Source organism: Nicotiana tomentosiformis, chromosome 2 (genome assembly GCF_000390325.3).
Source record: "Nicotiana tomentosiformis chromosome 2, ASM39032v3, whole genome shotgun sequence".
NCBI classification, from domain to species: domain Eukaryota; kingdom Viridiplantae; phylum Streptophyta; class Magnoliopsida; order Solanales; family Solanaceae; genus Nicotiana; species Nicotiana tomentosiformis.
Genome location: NC_090813.1, coordinates 14,045,245 through 14,059,737, shown reverse-complemented (window position 1 = coordinate 14,059,737; position 14,493 = coordinate 14,045,245). Strand labels below are relative to the sequence as shown.

Genomic DNA, 14,493 nt, shown 5'->3' with positions numbered 1-14,493 from the left:
TTATGACTTATACGTGTGGTCAGAATCAAATTTCGAGAGGTTTGGAGTTGATTTGTGAAGAAAATTCTAATTTCAGAAACTTTAAGTTTGAAGAATTGACTAAGATTTGGAGTTTTAGTAAACAACCTCAGAATCGGAATTTGAAGGTTTCAATAGGTCCGTATGATGATTTCGGACTTGGGTGTATGTTCGGGTTGAGTATCGGGAAGCCCGGGAGTATTTCGGCGCCTATTACTGAAGGTTGGCATTTTTAAAAGCTTAAGAATTTCCTAATTTTGGGTTGAAGTGTATTTTGATGTTATCAATGTCCGTTTGGAGTTCCGAGCCTTGGAATAGCTCCGCATGGTGATTCTGGTCTTAGGGGTGCATCCGAATGTGGATTTGGAGGTCCGTAGGTCATTTCGGGGTCATGTTGGAAAATTGAAGGTTTTGGAGAAGTTTGACGGGGAGTGGACTTTTTGATATTGAGGTCGGATTCCGATTCTGGAAGTGGGAGTTGGTCCATAATGTGAGTTATCACTTGTGTGCAAAATTCGATGTCAATCGGATTTGATTTGATAGGTTTCGGTATCGAATGTAGAAGTTTGAAGTTCTAAAGTTCATAAAGCTTGAATTTGGGTGTGATTCGTGGTTTTGATGTTGGTTGATGTTATTTGAGGCCAAGAGCAGGTTCATGTTATGTATTGGGCTGGTTGGTACGATTGGACGGGCTCCCGGAGGTCTCGGGTGTGATTCGGGGTGGTTCCAGACCAAGTTTGGGTGTTTTGATGCTGTTGGTTGCTGGTTCTGGTGTTGTTCTTCTCGTTCGCGAGGAGCCCCTCGCGTTCGCGAAGAAGGATTTTGCTGCTAGGACTTTGTTCTTCGCATTCGCGAAGAGGCTCTCGCGTTCGCGAAGAAGGAATTTCTGTTGTCCATCGCCTGACTTCGAAAGCTTATATCTCTCAATCTATAACGAATCTGGAGATGATCCAATAATGAAAGTTGTAGCCCTTGCTGTCTAGTTTTAGAAAGGTAAACCATTTATCATTTGGAGTTATGTACAAAACGTTATGGTGGATACACTACAGACTGTTCGGGAAGAGTTTGGAAATATCTACTGCACATGGCTAACTTTGGAAGCTTATATCTAGCAATATATAATGAATTGCAAGATTATCAATATATGATATGTCTAGTTTCCAGAAAGTCAGACTATTTGTGATTTGGAGTTTTGTACAAAAGGTTATGACCATTATACTAGAGGCTATCTGAGAAGAATTTGAAAAGGGCTTTTGAGAAATTTGTTCATCGCGAACGTGATGGGGGGCTCGCGAACGCGAAGAAGGGTCGCCTAGGCAGTGTATAAGTTTGCAAAAACGGGTTTGGCTCATTTCATATCATTTTCTCCGTGGGAGCCGACCTAGGAGCGATTTTGGAGATCCATCTTCATCATCTATGTCAAGGTAAGTGATTCCTACCTATTGCAAGTTAAATATTTGGTTTTTATATAGATTTTAACATGGAAATTCGTGGAAAATTTGGGATTTTGGTAGTAAACTTAAAAATTGATATTTTTGGATTTTGACCACGAATTGGGCATGGAATTGAGAATAAATCATATATTTGAGTTCATAATGTTATGGGTAATGTTTATCTTCGAAACTTTTCGGAATTCAGGCACGTGGGCCCGAGGGTTGCTTTATCGGCTTTTCAAACGGAGTTGGAAATTTGTCTAAATTGATTTGTTATGAGTATTAGAGTATATCTTTATTGGTTTGCACATTGTTTGACTAGTTTTGGAGCGACGGGTATCGGTTTGAGGTGTTAGAGGGCTTTGGAGCCGGTTATGGAATTTCGGAGCGAGGTAAGTCTCATGTCTAACTCTGTGAGGGGGAAACTACCCCTAGGTGATATATTTAATGTGTCCAACTTGTTGCAGGGATTATGTACGCACGAGGTGACGAGAGTCCGTACGTAGTTAGATTCATGTTATTGTCCGGGTAGACTTAGGTTCACATCATGCTATAGTTGTACTATTTGAGAAGTCTCTTGCCTATTTAATTCCTCTATTTTACATTACTACTTGAGACTCGAATTGCTTTTGTAGAGACTTCACGAGTTCAGGATTAGTCACCGAATAATGTTACTCCTCTTACGGCATGTTTCCGGGATATATATATGTTTCATTGAAAGGTTTTTTGATAAAGAAATTACAAATCACACGTTTATTCGTGAGTGGGGTCAAGGACCCGTCAAAGCCTCTTATTCTAATGGGATTGGGCCGTTCACCTCGGCAGGATTACGTATTTCACTTCTTATGGGATCGGGTCGTTCGCCTCGGTAGGACTTATGTACCACACTCTCATGGGAGCGGGTCGTTTGCCTCGACAGTTTAATAGATGCATCTATGGTTCGTGCCCTTCGACCCTCGACAATGCACCATTTAAGTTCTTATGTTGGATCGGGCCGTACGCCTTGGCATTTCTATAAAAATATCCTCATGGAATCGTACGTAATATTTGGCAAGAAGCCAAAGTATCTGTGAGTTTTTCCCTAATTCGAATTATAACAACCTATTTGGTGAGGTCCATTATATATATATATATATATATATAGGAATTCGCTAATTAAGAGCTTAAGTTTATTGTAAGGAGGATAATTGTACCACATGTTTACACTTTTTTATTTTATTTATTTACTCTGTCTCATATTTGTTCACCTCCCTATTGTACCTGATATTATTGGACCACTATTGAGTGTTGATGTCGACCCCTCGTCACTACTCCTCCGGGGTTAGGCTATATACTTACTGGATACACGTGGATTTATGTACTTATACTACACTTGTTGCACATTTTTGTGCAGGTACCTTTATGTCTGGTGGTCCTTTGGGCCCGGAGGCACGGATGATGTGGGGGACTTGCCGCGAGCTACATTTCAGGTTACGATTTGCAGCCAACAGAGTCTCCTTCAGAGTTATTTGTATTTTTTTTCCTGTCCTATTTGTATTCCGGACAGATGTTGTATTTATTTTACTTCCTAGTTGATACTCATGCACTCGTGACACCGGATTTTGGGGATGCTTTTGATTTGTTCTATATTATGTCACGGCCCAATTTCTCCCTCCGTGAACTGTCGTAACGGCACCTAATCTCTACGACTAGTTAAGCCTAATTATTGAGGAAATGAAATGAAACCACAAAGATAACAGCTAACAGATATAGTTAATAAGGAGAAACAGTGCCACTCGGCATATACAATATTCACTTTTTCCCAAAACTTGGAATGTCACAAGTCACAAGCTTCTAAGAGTTTCTATCTGCTCTATACATTTATGTCTGAAGAAAACAAGGTGGAAATTAACACAAGGGAATATAAGGGGGCTCTGACGTCTGCGGACGCGGGAATATATACCTTGAAGTCTCCTGAAGCGGCAACCATGCAACTAGACTCGAGGGTGGTAGCTAGCACCTGGATCTACACATGGAAAACATGTGCAGGAAAGTGCATGAGTACACCACAACGGTACCCAGTAAGTGCCAAGCCTAATCTCGGTCGAGTAGTGACGAGATCAGGTCAGGGCCATACTGGTATAAATATAGTGAAATAAGATAGAATGAAATATAGCAGTAATAATAGATACGAAAATCTAACAATGATAGAGTAAATGAAAGAAAACAGCTCAGAACACAGTGATAACAGCAGGGGGATCTCCCAAGATACTGTCCCATAGTCCCTAACGTAAATATGCGGGGGAATCTCTCGGAATACCGTTCCGTAGTCCCAAAGTAAATATGTAGTGCTGGGGGATCTCCCGGAATACTGTTCTGTAGTCCCAAAGTAAATATGTAGTACAATCAACAGGAATAACAGTTACAACAGGAGAACCTACATATTAGACTAAGTGCAAGTCAAGGAAGGCAGCAAATTTCACTAACCATGCTGCACAGAGTTTAAATAGGCAGTTAAAACATGTAGGCATGCTTTTCTAATCTAAACAGGATAGTTACATATGCTAGTGTAGTTCAAACAAGGACAAAACAGGTTATAACTTAGGGGGAAACGGAGTTTTACAATAAATAGCCCGTGTACGTACTCGTCACCTCACGTATACGGCGCTCACATATCAAACAGTACCAAATCCTAAGGGGAGTTCCCCCACACAATGTTAGACAAGCCACTTACCTCGAACCAAGCTCAATCAATCAGTCACAATGCTTTTCCCACGAATATCCGGCTCCGAGTGGCCCAAATCTAGCCAAAATCAATTACATAGCTTAAATATAACTACAAGAAACTAATCTAGCTAATGAAATCAAAGCTAACGCAAGAAATTGAAAAATCGCTCAAAAAGCCTCCCCGGGACCACATCTCGGAATCAGAGTTCATTCGTACTAAAATTACTCAAATCCGATACCAAAATCTCAATCAAAACCCCAAAATTCGGCCTAAGAACGTTTCTCAATTTTTCCCAATTTTTCACCCCAAATCCGAATTTAAATGATGAATTCAAGCATAGATTAGTGGGATATAACCATAAAGGAGTTAGGAATCATTACCCAATGACTTCCTCTAAAAATCTCTTGAAAGATTGTCTTCTACCAAGCTCCCAATTTAATTTTGTGATATGAACTCAAAACCCTTATTTTTGAACTTTAAATTCTGCCCAGGTATGCCCTTCTTCGCGAACGCGGTCAAAGCCTCGCGTTCGCGAAGTACAAGCTGCTTCAGACCAAAAATATACTCATCGTGAATGTGATGCACTGGTCACGAATGCGAAGCTCAACTAGCTTGACCCTACGCGAATGCGGGACACTCATCGCGAACGCGTAGGCTATCATGCATGGAACCCATCTGACCGCTAACTCTACGTGAACGTGAGGTCCTTATCGCGAACGCGTAGCCTAAGTGTTCCATACCTTCGCGAACGCGAAGAACAAACTCAGCTGACTTTCCCAGATGCTCTACGCGATCGCGAGACCTCTCTAGTGAACGCGATGAAGGATTCTCTCAAACAAAAACACCAGAAATCTGCTATATTTCAAGTCCAAAAACTAGCCATTAAGCACCCGAAACTCACCCGAGGCCCCCGAGACCTCAACCAAATATACTAATCAATCCTAAAACACCATACGAACTTAGTCAAGCCCTCAAATCACATTAAACAACGCTAAAATCACGAATCACTCTCCAATTCAAACTTAAAGAACTTGAAACTTTAAAATTCTACAACCGATGCCGAAACCTATCAAACCACGTCCGATTGACCCCAAATTTTGCACACAAGTCATAATCAACACTACGGACCTACTCTAACTTCCGGAATTAGATTTCGACCCCGATATAAAAAATTCCACTACTGGTCCAAAACTTCAAAATTCGACTTTCGCCATTTCAACTCTAAATGAGCTACAGACCTCCAAAACACAATCCGGACACTCTCCTAAATCCAAAGTCACCCAACGGAGCTAACGAAATTGACGGAACTCTATTCCAGAGTCGTCTTCATACAGTTCTGACTACGATCCAAATTCTAAGGCTTAAACCTCCATTTAGGGACTAAGTGTCCCAAACACTCCTCAAAAACCAAAATAAAACCTCCCAGCAAGTCACAATAGCAGAAATAGATACGGAAAAAGCAGTTAATCGGGGATCGGGGCTCTAACTCTCAAAACGACCGGCCAGGTCGTTACAAAAGTTATAAAAATATTGCCACTCACTTGTAAATTTCATCTCGTACATATTAATCGAAGAAAATTATGATTTCAAAAGTACTAAAATGAGTAAGAAGTTAATTATTTAATTGTTGGCTTACCTGAGAGCAGCGTGCGATGCCACCACGACCTTTAATGGATTTTGGATCGTGACAGTAGGTACCTACTGAATGCGAGTGCCGAGTGCCGAGTGATTGAGAAGAATGAGTGACTGTGAGGTTGGAGTGAATGGGAGGACTGAGTGACTGTTACTCTGAGAGGGTGCATTGATTTCATTGTTGCTGCATTTCAGCTGTCATATATCATTGTTTTGGAAATTTCTGAAAGACATTATCCTCTGTGTCAGTCGAAGTTAATATGAAATTACTGTGGAATTTTAAATGTTGAACTTGAGCGCATGCCTACCCTTTTATGTTGAAAATTATTGTATTTGGACTTAGCTGTGAAGCTCGTCACTACTTTTAGTTCTTATTTATTATTGTTACTTACTGAGTTGGTTGTACTCATATTACACCCTATACTTCGTGTGCAGATCCAAGTGATTCCGGACACAGTGGGTGTTGATTCTTTCGCACAGTTGATTTTTCGGATATTCAGGGGTAGCTGCCGTGTTTCGCAGACCTTGTCTCTCCTTCCCTATCTCCTTGTTTACTGTATTTGGTCTCAAACTATTATAGACCGTATTTTTCAGACTTGTAATATATAGATGCGCATGTATTCAGTGACATCAGGTTTTGGGAGTGTATTTGTATATGTAATTGTGAGGTCTTTTATTAAATTCAAATTATTATGTTTTCAAACTTAAAAAAAAAATGTGGGTTATTGATGTTGTCGGCTTGCCTAGTACTGATATAGGCGCCATCACGACATGTGTGATTTTGGGTCGTGACAGCTAGTGGCCATATATCTATGCTATATTAAAAGCACGAAGGCTCATAGCGAAATATCGTTTGCCTTTTTTACCCTCTAAAATATATTTTAAATTGGACACAATTATAATTTAAGTTACTTTCCTAATATTTAGGATACTTAAATCTCCTAAAATTTTGATTATTAAATATTTTCTTGTTAAACTAAATAAGAACTCCAAATTTTTAGCCTTTAGCCATTATAACATATTGATTAAATAAAAAACGTGCGCTTATTTATCTAGAATGAATGACTAAAATTTAAAACTAACCTTTTTCCTTTTCTTTTCAAACTTGATCTTTATCACAAAAAAAATTAAATATTATAAGAAACACTTCATTCAATAGTCATTTAATTATTTTTTTAATATTTAGGAGTTTAAAACTAATTAAAATTTAGTTATTATTATTTTGTTTCTCATTTGAACTATGTAGAAAGTTATAATACTATAGCTTTATTAGATTTCACTTTGTATATGTCTTACACCTAAATTATATATAAATGATAAAAAATAGATAAAGGAAAAATAAAAGATTTAAAAAAGAAGAGGTACGGGTTCATTAGCTAAATATGAGATCGATAAAGGGCATAAAAACAACAAGATAATTTATGAGATCTTTTAATTTTTAATCCATGATACATTTAGCTAAATATGAGTAGGTTCATTAGCTAGCTTTCAATGGTATATTCTCTTACTAGCTTGCTTTATTTTTTTAGTATATTTTTTTTGTTTATTATTGTACTTTGATTTTGAGTTTATTTAAAGTTTGTAGATTATTAGTTGCCTGCTTATATATTGTAAATTGTATCCTTCAAGATTTTTTAGATTTTCAAGCTTGTCGTGAAACTAAAATTATAAAATTACAAACATGAAATAAATGTTAAGTTGAATTATTGATGATTGAGGACTTCTGAGATAATTTCTTTAATTATTGAGTTAGTTATACACAACCAATAGTCCTGATCATCTTTAGAAACTGACACTTTTATTTTATATCTAAATATTATTCTTTTTAAAATTTATATTCATTAAGGAAGGATTCACGCGCATCGTGCGTACCCTAAGACTAGTAGGATAAAATGGGTGTGTTTTAGTGTACAGTTTGCTAGTGTTCTTTAGTGGGTGAATTGATTTCTGTATGTCGCGACTTCTTATGTTTTTTTGAGAAAAATTGCATTATAATAAAGTTTATTTAGATTTTCCAATCACAATAGGTTGGTTTAGTCTGGAAGCCATATTATGGGTTTTGTTTATTTTAAATAGTGTTGATTGCATCATAATAAACTTCATTATTAATGATTATCCTGAGATTATACCAGGTTCAAGTCGTCTTTTGGATTTGGTATTGCTTTAATCTTCTTTGATTTTTTAAGTGGTGAAAGTTGCATTTTATTGGGATTTTAGTCAGTTATTAGACTAGAACCGTGTCTTTTTTAAAGTAGTAGTTATTCTGGCTTTGTCATATGATGAATTTGGATCAATGTGTTTGTATGTAAAAGGATCTGTTAGGATGTATGTCTTTGAGTAATAGGTGTTAGATCATGATTCTCTAATCTTTAATGCTATTTAAATTTAAGCCGTGAACTTATACTCATTGGTGCTAGAAAAAAGGATGGCATACAACACCGTTATTGATTTGCTTTTGTAGAGTAATTTTATCTCTTATTTTGTCTGCTTCTTTCGTGTTTCTTGATTCACTAAGAATTCTCCTCCTTTTTCCTAATTATTTTTAGCTATTACAGTAATTACAGAAAAGAAAAGAATATCTTGAATATTATGGACATTCCTAAAAATAAAAGATGGATGTATTGTGACAGAGTTACTAAAGAATACTTGGACGGAGTAGAAGATTTTATAAACTATGCTTTTTTCTGGAAAACAAGATGGAGAAAAAATTACATGGCCTTATATTAAATGTGTGCTAATCGATCAAGTAAATAGGGCTAAAGCATATGATCATCTTATGATTAATGGTAGTATGCCGTCATATGATACTTGGTATTGTCATGGGGAATCTCTAAAGGGATCAAATAATGCTCAAGTAAATAATCACACCCAGTCAACTTTAAGGAGCGATGATATGAGAGAAATGATACATGATGCCTTTGGAGGCATTACACGGTTCATGTGAGAAAAAAAGAAATTGGTAGATTTTTTGAGGGTATGGAGTAGCTATTATTATTATTATTATTATTATTATTATTATTATTATTATTATTATTATTATTATTATTATTATTATTATTATTATAAAAAGCTCATAATTTTATAGATGCTATTTTCTTCAATTGTTGGCTTTTATTGTTTCAGAAGAAGTTCTCTATCGCAAAACGTGGAGAAGCTTATGTCTTAAAGTCACTAGGAAAGAAATGGAAAGATTACAGGTGCGATTTAAAAGGTGAGTATATGTGAAAATATAAGACTAAAGACGCTTTGCTAAAAAATAGACCAAGTCGCATACCGCAGGATCAATGGAGTGGTCTTGTCTCTTATTGGCGTTCTGATAAAGCTAAGGTATCAACTAATCTTGAAAATACCCCTAGTTGCTTATTTGCATAGTGTTTTCATTTTAGTTATATTTAGTTTATATTTATAATTTATAAGATATCGTTTTATTGTTTCAATGACAGAGACGTACGCAAGCAAATAGAAATAATAAGGCCAATCAAAAGGTGCCTCACACGGGAGGATCCAAAAGTATTGCCACCTTGATGGATGAGCAGGTAAACCTATGAAAATTACTAACTATAATATTTTAAAAGCTTTTTTTGTCATGCATATATGCCATCAATTTATTGTGTAAGGTTGTAAATGGGATAGAGCCTATACGAGCAGAAATATTTTTTATTAACTTATAAAAAACTTAAGGATGGTAGACCACTGGATGATGATTCTGCCAAGGCAATTGTAAGAGCACTTCTTTCTTTTATTTTCTAAATAAGAAAACAATTAGAAAAAAACTTAGAAGAGAATAAATGAATTTTAAAATTGAATTTATTGTGTATTCTATGTTTATGATATGATAAATGAAGGGATGAGCAATGATGAAAGATCTACTAACCAACCTCCTCGTAATGTTTCTTGGGAAGGCGATGTGTATTCTCAAGTGTTGGGAAATGAAAAAAGTGAGTATGTTCGTGGTTTAGGACTTGGTCCAACTCCTTCTATTCTATGGGGTAGTAGATCTTCCTAAGAAAATATTGATGCAGAAGATTCGTCTAGTGAGGCTGTACAAAGGTTAGAATAGGAGATAACCGAGTTAAAGGAGAAACACAATGAAAAAATGAATCTGATGAAACAAAATCAGGAGATGATGCAATCAAAATTACTCCAAGTGAGACAATTCATGCGCAAATATGCTCCTAATGAACCTATGCGTCAAAATATCAATGGCACCTCAACTAAATAGGTAACTCGATTTTATAAGTTTTAGACATTTTTACGAAAATTTAATCCTATAAAAGTATTGTTAACTAGTGTGTTAATATTTATCAGGTTCCTGACGCCAACAGTGGCCATGAACGAGTACCATATACATCAAGGATACTTAGTGTTGCCGAAAATACTTTACATTCCCACGGTAATACTCATCTTTGTCGGCGCTATTGTTTGTGTTTTCTACTGTTTGAGTTTATCTCCTTGATTTTTATTAATTTGTTGTTGTATTTGTGCTTTTCTTGGATGCTTCTTGCTTTTATATATTTCCTCTTTCCACGGTTGTTAATGTCGTAAGGTTGTGATAATAGTGAATACTGTCAGATACCATAATCACCTACTACATCTTAACCATCCAACTTTCTGTTGTAATTTGTAGTAACATTTTGCTCAACCATAAGTTAATATTAGTACAAAAATGTGTTTTTTCCTCTGCTATGCGAGTGAACTTCTCAGTTATATGGACTCCTCCTCCAGTTGATGACCCTTCTTTCTTGCCTTGGAATAAAATAAACTAGAGAAGCTTTTGTAAAATATTGACGGGATATTTGGAAATATCGTGTGATTTATACTAGTGTAACTCTTCCCTTTGTTGTGTAGATTTTACTTGATTTAGAATGACTTACATGTGTATCAGAATGATATGTAGTAAACTTGTCCTTGCTTCTTGTGGCTGTTTTTTCATAGTATATAATGTGATTACTTAAAAGCAAAATTTCAAGGAGAACATGACCTGCTGATATACTAGAAACTAATATAAAAAGCTTTATAATTTAATAAATTCTCGTACGTAGCTAAAAAATAAAGGCATCATCTCATTTGTTGGAATTAAAGTGTTTTTTGTTTCTAAGGAACGTTATACAAAACTTATATTGATATAGAAGATTCATGTAGCTCATCTCTACTAGTTAAAAAGTTTTATGTCGTGCGATAGGTATTATATTTGGACATAACTTCATATCAGTCGTGTGAAGGTTTTATGAGTGTCTTATTGTACTGGTCCATAGAACTTAGTCTTGGAATTGTAGTTATGTTTAAGTTCTTATCAGAAACAATTATTCTTAAGTTGACTATAGTTTCTAGAGTAATTTCAACTATTTGTGACACATACAATATGACTACGCCTAAGGTTTTGTCGAGGTTATTGTGCTTGTAAGCAAAAAGAACTTGTTTAAGGAAGCATATTCTAGTATCTATGTTTAAGGAAAAGAACTTGGCGACTATAACATTTGCTAATGAACTTGGAATGCAGCTTCCTTTCACTTCTCCAAGCTAATATTCTGCTTTTGATTTTTTTTTTCCCTCGATTATAACAAAGAAATAATCTCTCTTTCATTATCCATTTTGCTCGCCTATTAATCCATCTAGTTGTTTCTGCTAATAAATGTTAGGTGAGGGAGTTAGGCTGAAAAAGAATATACAGACCGGCAGTGATGGAGTCTTCAATATGTTTTTTCACATTATATTTTATCTTTTGACACAGATTTTTTATAATTTCAGGCCACACACTCTGATATTCAATAATTTAGCGGGTGGAAGATTTAAATATGATGAAAAGCTGCGAAAATTATTTGAAGACTATCATTCGTAATGATTAATTATATAATAGCATTAGCTATTTAGTTCAAACAATATAAGTTTATTTTTTAAGTTAATGTGACATTAATTTTTTTTATTAGTTCTTCCTTTTGTTTGTTAAGATTTAGTAAGATATATTATATTTTTGAATTAATATTAATACATTTTGTTGTTTGGAACATATTATGGACGAATGTAGTAACTACTACCTCCATTCCAGTTTATGTGAACCTATTTCCTTTTTGGTCCGTTCCAAAAAGAATGACCCATTTCTAAATTTGGAAACAATTTTGTTTAAACTTACAATTCTACCCCTTAATGAGAAGCTTTTATAACCACACAAATACTCTGGGGCCTTTTTTGAATTGTTTAGGACCACAAATTCCAAAAGTTTTCATTTTTTCTTATATTTCGTGCCTAGTCAAACAAGTTCATATAAATTGGAACGGATGGAGTATTATTAATGGTGCCTAAATTATTTCCATTACAGCTTGTGAGTTTTAGCACTAAAAACAATTGTTGTTAAAGATAGACTTTTAGCGACAATTTAGTTAAATATATCAGCCATTGAAATGGACGCTAAAAGGGCAAACTAAGATGTTTTGAGAAGGGATATTATTGCAATTCTAATTGCCACAAAATAATTGTTGTTAAAGATACGAACTTTTAGCGGCAATTATTTTAAATTTAGTGGCTATATAAAAGGACGCTAAATAAGCATAATTAGCCATTTTTATATTGGGTTTAGCAGCCATCATAACTGCATCAAACAGTTGCCGTTAAAGTTAATTATTTTTAGCGGCAATAAATCATATATTTTACCAGCTTTTGTCAGAAAGGCCGCTAAAGGCTTTGCCAACCCCAACATCAGCGGCTAAATGTCAATGGTTGGTAAAAGATATAGTGGCTATTGTTATTGCCGCTAAAGCCATTTTGTATTGCCGCTAAAGACCCTTTTTGTTGTAGTGCCACTCCCATTATCACCGCTCCTAATTGGAGTATTCTTTTTGAGCTCATGTGCAATGCTAGTGATGTAGCAGTTGGAGCACTTTTGGGGCAACACATCAAAAAGGCTTTTCATCCCGTCTACTATGCTAGTAAGACCATGAATGACGCCCAAGTCAATTACATCGTTACAGAGAAAGAGCTCATTGCCATTGTGTTTGCAATTGAGAAGTTCTGCCCGTACTTGATGGGTGCAAAGGTTATTGTTCATACGGATCATGCGACAATTCACTATCTTATGAGGAGGAAAGATTCCAAAACTCGGTTGATGAGATGAGTGTTATTGTTGCAAGAGTTTGATATTGACGTCCAAGATCGAAAAGGGAGTGAAATTAAGTGGTGGATCACTTGTCTCGTTTGGAGGAGGAGGGGAGGCAGCATGATGGCCTTGAAATCAATGATTCCTTCCCCGATGAGCAACTCTTGGCTATCTCAATGAAGGAACTGCCATGGTTTGCGGATCTATCAAACTTCCTTGTGTGTGGCATCATCCCGGATGAGTTCTCTTCAAATCAAAGGAAGAAGCTCAAACGGGATTGTCAAGATTATTATTGGGACGAGCCATACCTTTTCCGAATTTGTACGGATGGGGTAATTAGAAGATGTGTACCGGACGAAGAGCAAAATATTATTCTTGAGGCTTGCCATTCTTCGCCTTATGGTGGTCACCATGGCAGGGAAAGAACGACGGCCAAAGTGCTAAGTTGCGGTTTCTATTGGCCCACTCTTTACAAAGATACAAGTGATATAGCGAAAAAATGTGATGAATGCCAACGGGCCGGTGAAATATCGAAGAAGAATGAAATGCCTCTCACTACAATTTTGAAAATTGATATCTTTGATGAGTGGGGTATTGACTTCATGAGTCCTTTTGTGAGTTCTTGTGGAAATACCTACATCTTGGTCACGGTTGATTATGTGTCTAAATGGGTTGAGACTATTGCTCTACCCAACAATGAAGCGAGAAGTGTGGTGACGTTCCTGAAGAAGAATATTTTCACAAGATTAGGTATTCTGCGGGCTATTATAAGCGATGGGGGTAGCATTTTTTCAACAGGGCTTTTGACACTTTGCTTGGCAAGTATGGTGTCACTCATAGAATTATGACTCCCTATTATCCACAAGCTAGAGGGCAAGTGAAAGTCTCTAACCGGGAGATAAAGAGCATCTTGTCCAAAACAGTGAATGCTAACCGGACGGATTGGTCAAAGAAGCTTGATAATGCACTGTGGGCTTACCGGACTGCTTTCAAAACTCCTATCGGGATGTCTCCATACTAGTTGGTATTTGGCAAAGCTTTTCATCTTCCGGTAAAACTTGAGCACAAAGCCATGTGGGCTTTAAAGAAGTTGAATCTTGATTGGGATGAAGCCGCTAACTTGCGGGTTACACATTTGAATGAATTGGATGAGTTCCGGTACCATGCTTATGCAGGTTCGTCCTTGTACAAAGAGAAGATGAAGCACCTTCATGACAAATACATCTGAAATAAGGAGTTCAAGGTGGGCGATCTTGTTTTATTGTTCAACTCACGATTGAAAATGTTTCCCGGAAAGCTAAAATATAAATAGAATGGTCCCTTTGAAATTGTGGGTGTGATACCTTTTGGTGCATTAGACTTGAAGAAAGAAATGATGAGGTATTCCGAGTCAATGGTCACCGGGTGAAGCATTATTTGGGACAAGTTGATGATGGCCACGTGGTGGAAGCTATTCATTTGTAATGATGGTAATCTTCGTCGTGCCGCGATGTTAAATCAGGCGCTTCTTGGGAGGCAACCTATATTTTTTTTTCTTTTATTCTTTTGTAGATAGGTGTTATTTTTGTGCTAACTGGATTTGAAGTGTGTTGCAGGGATGAGTGTACTATACA

At 36.4% G+C, this 14,493-nt stretch overlaps 1 long non-coding RNA gene across 1 annotated transcript; it reads left to right on the top strand.

Annotated features, from left to right (window-relative positions):
• Window positions 1-9,670: 9,670 nt before the first annotated feature.
• LOC104100842 (uncharacterized) lies at window positions 9,671-11,627 on the top strand. Its single transcript, XR_687353.4, has 3 exons — window positions 9,671-10,012; window positions 10,099-10,183; window positions 11,539-11,627. It is a non-coding gene; the product is annotated as an uncharacterized lncRNA (long non-coding RNA).
• The last annotated feature ends 2,866 nt before the right edge of the window (window positions 11,628-14,493 follow it).